Source organism: Pan troglodytes, chromosome 8, assembly GCF_028858775.2.
Source record: "Pan troglodytes isolate AG18354 chromosome 8, NHGRI_mPanTro3-v2.0_pri, whole genome shotgun sequence".
NCBI lineage: Eukaryota > Metazoa > Chordata > Mammalia > Primates > Hominidae > Pan > Pan troglodytes.
This window is the reverse complement of record NC_072406.2, coordinates 118,411,998-118,418,244: the sequence shown is the minus strand read 5'-3', so window position 1 is coordinate 118,418,244 and position 6,247 is coordinate 118,411,998.

The window sequence follows — 6,247 nt, the reverse complement described above, 5'->3', positions numbered from 1 at the left end:
CAGAAAAAAAGAAATCCCAGTGATGAGGGATTTGGATTTGCAATTTAAATAAAATTGCAAGAACAGGCATTGATTTATTCGGAATGTCCTTTTAGGGTTGGACAAAGACCTTCTCATGCTCAAGGATTTTGGTTTTTATGGGGCACTTGTATTATGAATAAAATATTTCTTGGTGTTCTAGTAATAATACACTAAGTTTGAAAAGAGACTACTTATCAAAATCTTAGTGCTTTATTTTTCTTTTTTAAACCTAACTTTTTGTTTTTCTGCCTAATATGCCGTCTCAGGAAGGTCAAGTTGCCACCTACATTTTTTTAGTCTCTGTCACTTGGATTGAGTGTTTTTCACTAATCCTGTTCCAGATGAATTTGAGCTGTATATCCTCATTTTATTCTTCCATTTCACTGCAAGAGATAATTAAAAGTGCTCTGATGCAGATAAGAAAAAGGCATAGTACAGTACACTTCCCCAAACCATGAATATTCTCTTTTCCAAGATGGAAGAGAAAAATATTAAGGTAGTCGTGGTGTACAAGCCTGAAGCTAAGTATGTATCTATTTTCTTTAAATAGCCCAGGGAGTGGAGTCAACTTACTTTGGGAAATAATAAATGATTTTTAAAAACAATGCTGACAATCTTATCAATATCACCATAATAAGTAATATTGAATACATATATTCCAGGAGCTATCTACATTATCTCACTTAATACCCACAAATATCCTATAGATGGATACTTTTACCATCATTTTACAAATAATAAACTAAGACATAAAAAAGCCAAATAGTCTTCCTAAGATCACATAGCTAATAGGTGATTTTAGCATCAAACTTATGTTTTTCTGACTTTTAAACAAGTGCTTTTAATTAGTGCGCTGTGTATTTTGCTCACTATAATAGTGGTAAGACTGTGTAGAAAAGGAATGCAAAAACATTATATATTTCACATGAATGAAACGAGATCATATAGATCATACTTATTTCTATAAAATAGAACAGTTTGTCCATATTGAGCACAAGATAAAATACAATTGGATGTCATTATAGACAGGTTGGAGTCTTCCCATTGAGAGTGTCCTAAAGCCCACTGAAAAGGATATCCTGTGTATTAATAACAAATATCATTTGCAATTCTTTTGACCAGTGTGCCTTTTTCAGGATCCACCTGCCATTTTCTTTCTTTCTTATTTCCTTATTTCATCTTTATTTTTTCCTTTTTCTCTCTCTCTTTTTTTTAAAAAAAAAAAAACTGTGGCTAGTGTTGATGTACCTTCCAAAAGCAAAGGATACTTATTTTGGTTATTAAGTCTGTGCTCCAAAGGGGTGTGATTCCACTCTTGATCTACTAGAGGCAATTTTTCATGGTGTCTGAAATCAAGAACTTACTGTCCTCCTGCTAGTCTCTTTCTATGTTTACTACTTATGAAGATTTTCATGTTTGCTATTCACAAGCTTTTCGTTACTGAGCTGGCTGGATTATGTACTAAGCTAGATGCCTGCATCATCCTGGCTTCTCTGGAGGGATTAAAATAAAGTCAAAAGCAGCCATGCAATAAGGGATCAGTGTGTCTGGAGTGCAGGAACTATCTGCTAAGAACTTCCTATTTCTCTCTCCGTCCTCCCTCTCCCTGGGAAGATTGTTTACTGTAGCTGAGAGGGATGTTGCAGGCACAGAAACTTGATTTACTGAAAAGGTTTAACACAAATCTTCCCTTTTGTAGGATTAGTTGCACTTGTAACATTGGCAGAAAAGTCACCATGAAGTAACTATGCAATTGGTAGAAGGGCCCAGACAAGGGGACGGATAATCAATTTTCAACTGAGTATCTGAAAAAGCTATCCCTAGTTATAAATTATGCTTAGAAGAATATTCAAGCAAGAAAACAATTTTAGCACGTGTTTTAAGGTAGAAATTGGTTATTAACTCTAGTTACAACTTTAATCACTAGGACACTGATAATTCAAAGCCATCTCTATATTTGGTTAGCTTCAGTTGCTTTGCTAAGCATCCTTTTCAGAAATTAATACAATCAACACATCCAATATTCAATAGTAAAGGAGATAATACTGTACTGTATATGTATGTGCTACTTAGGGGCTAGAATTTGTATGAATTATCAGTAGTTTAATGCAAGTTCTTAATTTCTGAAGTCAAATACAATGCTTTGGGGAATCAGACACTTTTGGCATCAAGCAAAAATTTAGAATGCTGGCTAATGCTTACAAGGTTAGACTGGAGTCTGATTCTGTAACTTTGCTTTGCTCAAGGAATAGGGAAACCTATTCTTGATATAAAATCCTCAATTTATTAGAAACCCCTCATAAAAGATGACCAGTCACCATTCCATTTTCAGGCTCATGACATATTAAGTATATGATTAAAAACAAAAGGAAAGATATTTTTAAAGCCCCAATATTTAAAAAACGAAAGCGTTGTCTTCTGAAAATTACTTGGCTGAATTTAAAAGATAAAAAATGAAGACAGGGAAACTGATTCACAAGATGCCAGGGATGAAAAATTTTATGATATCAAGATGCATGATAATCTCTCTAAACTTTTCCTTCAACTTCTCATTTAAAAATTATCCCTGATTGAAAATGAATTCTACAAGGGCTGTTTTGTAATTATTATTGATTATCCTCCCTTCAAAAAAAAACCTTCATTTACTTCCAAACATCCTGATTACTCTTGGGGTTGAGTTATAATGATGTGCCCTCGGGACCCTGGCTTCAGGAGGTTGTGCCTCCGTGGGGCACTCTGAACTAAGAGAGGAAGGGAGAGGGACTTGCCTCTCTGTTCAAATCTTTGGGTGAGAAGTTTATAGGACCACCAAGGTCTGCTGTTTCCCTTTTTACTTTGAGTTCTTGAAGCTATTTGGGGAATAGAGCTTAATTCAATAGCAAAAGAAGTTCTATGAACTTTAAAGAGTAACTTCCTTTAACATCTAATATTCCTCCTTTTGTAAGAGCTTCCTCTTATATGCCTAATTTTTTTTCGTTGTACATTCATACATCTCTTATTTTCTTATAGAATACTTAACCCATGCTTTTAAAGTCATGAATACAATACCTTGTTGAGAGGAACACTAAGAAACCTTGAAGAGCTAGATGACATTAGTTTTATCAAGATTCTTTATTCACATTCAAAACATCATCAGTTATTAAATATTTGAGGAGTTTACAATGTTGAGCTGTAAGCAGTCCTCTTATTTCCATTGCAAACAATTTTTTCGACGACCAGCAAAGTTTTAATCATTTATATTAATACACACAGGCCTCAAAATAAATACAAGCATTTGTGTTATGGCCTGTGTTAATTTTTAATTTGCTTTTTACAACAGAAATAATCAAAATGAATTTTTAAATAGTTATTGGCATTTAGCATTGATGTGTACAATTATTTACAATTTTCTGGACTGTGTAGGTGATCAGCAAGTGTGTGTTTTTAATTATTCTGCAAGAGGAATATTAAATTGGAAAGAAATGTCCAGCTTGACATGCATCATGCAGTTTATTTCAGCCTCATTACCTGAACTATTAGATTGCAAGTAAAGAATAGTTAAATACCTATTTGTTATCTAATTGCTAAAGAAGCCTGATAAATTTAAGTTGCTGGCTCGCTGAAAAAAATAAGATAAATTGAGAAGTAACTGAATGATTGATTCATCTCCTCCAGGGAAAAAAAATAAAACATAAATGTGTCAAATACAGTTATAGAAAATTGATGTTTTATGTAACTCCTTTTGAAGTAGAAATTAAATTTCCTTAAAACGTTATATTAAAAAGAAGATGGCATGGAACCATGAACCAACACACACCATTACTCTAATAAATCTGGGGGGAAAATACATTTTTGAAAACTTTTCTGAATTGTGATATTAAATTGATTTATTCAGTCCTAAGCAGTAATTATAGAATGTGCTTATCTAGAAACCCTCTGCTTCTATTGATCCTCATGTCTTCTGATGAAAAGCTCATAATTCATTACATTCTTGAAGGTTAGAATTGTTAGAATTATTTACGATCCATGGTCCTAGGTGCTGGTAACTAAGGTAGTTGGAGTGACAATTTTACAGTGTAGCATACTGGCTGTTTTTCTGAGTCAAGTTAGTAGCTAATGGATCCAGGCAATGTACACAAACAATGCAGGTTTCCTATGAAATTTTGGAGACTCATTGTGTCTGGAAACGAAGGAATCTGTAAGAATGTCAGGTGTTTTGATGGTTTTCCTCTGTGTTGCTTTGTTGGTTAAGGGGGACTAACCTTCACTGTATCTGCTTGCTTAGATTTGCAAAATACGGTGAACTTACAGTCCTCTGGAAATACAGATCTATAGATTTCTGTTGTATGTGCCCTAGGCAGGCATAGCTCCAAGCAGTGTAGTGAAAAGGACATGAAGTGTTAAAGCACTTACCTAGTCAAATTCCTGTTTTCAGTGGCTATACACTGTGACTTAAATCTGGACTAGCTTTTGCTTTTTATTTTAGAATTAATATTGCGTCTTGCAATCACTCTCAAATGTGTTCCTTCTCCCCATTTCCTATTTCTGTTGATGGCACCCAAGTTGGTCCAGTCACCTAGCACTTAAGCATGGAGGCTTCTTTGACTCTTTTTGCTCTCTAACGCTCTTATTCAGTTAGTCACGGTGTCCCATCAAGTCTGACCCCACACGTGTGTCTCCCATCTGTTCTTTTTTTCCCCCGCATTCCCACTGTGACAGTTCCTTGTTTCAGGACTTCATTACATCTCATTTGGAAGTAACAATCTTCTTTAAAATGTGCTCCCTGATTTCAGTCTCTTCCACAGCCAATCCTTCCTGCTGCCAGATTAATCTTCCTGAAGTACAGCTCTAATTATGTCATTCTCTAGCTCAAAAACTTTTAATGGCTCCCCTTTGACTCATAAATTACATTTAAATTCTTTCACTTGGCAATCATGACTCTGGGCGATTTGAACACACTAACCTCAACTTTGAACTTTTCCAACCATTATTCCACAACTTGGTCTTGTCAACCAGTTTCTAGACTTTGGCATTTCTTGCACATCATGATGATGATGATGATGATGATGATGATGATGATGATGATTATTGCTCTGTGCTTTGGACATATCCTCAATAAGGTCAATAAAGTATTAAAATATATACAAGTGTCATCACTATAACTCATTATTGTTTGATGAAATAAAGATGGCTTTAACTTAAAACATAGATTACAAATGTGGAAATAATAGTTTTTAAAATGAACCAATTTGTGTTTATAAAACACTATTTTATATATTGCCAAGGACCTATGGATAACTACCATAATGGTGTAGAAACTGCAGTACCAGATTACTTAGCAAATGCATCTTGTGCCTTCCCAGCTTTGGTGATGTTCTTCTATATGTTGGAAGTGTTTCAAGGGCAGGGATTGTGTCTCATTTTTCTTTGGATTGCCAGAGCCCCATGTGCATGAGAGAACCTTGACATTCGCAGCACAGCTGCTGGCTCATATCCAATAAGCTGAACCACGTGTTGTTCCTGAGGGTGTTCTACCATGAAGGATCCTGTGGTCATTCAGTATTAAATAAATATAGCCAAAATCTGGACTCTTCACTGGGCCGTGAATGAGAAACAAGAACTGGGAGAGCAAAAGAAATAAACAATAAAGAAAAAAATGAAGAGCAATACATTGCTGTTTCAAGTGCCTATTTCATTCCATGGACTTGATTATTTTGAGAGTTGAATCATTTTATACTATTCAGATGGGGATTTCTAGCTAGAGTACATGTTTTTCAAATGACTAGGACACATATATTCATAATAGATGATAATATGTGAAATTGGTGTTGTCCCAAAAATCAGGAATGTCATAAATTGAGGATCCACAATCTTTTTCTGAAAAAGACCGTACTAAGTATTTTAGGCACCATGGGCCAAACACCATTCTATCTACTCAGCTTGGCTGTTGTAGAGTGAAAGCAGCCATAGACAGTACATAAATGAATGGGCATGGCTGTGTTCCAACATAACTTTAGGAGCCCTGAAATTTGAATTTCACATAATCTTTAGACATAAAATATTCTTCTTTTAAATATTTTTCAGCAATTTAACTGCAAACAAAACAAAACAAAACAAAAAACATAAAAACAAAACCTTCTTAGCTCAAGGGCCATATCCAATTAGCAGGCCAGATTTGGCCCATGGGTCTTGGATTACTAACACCAGTTACAGATGCAGTTCCAGCTCACATAGGTGAATACGTTTT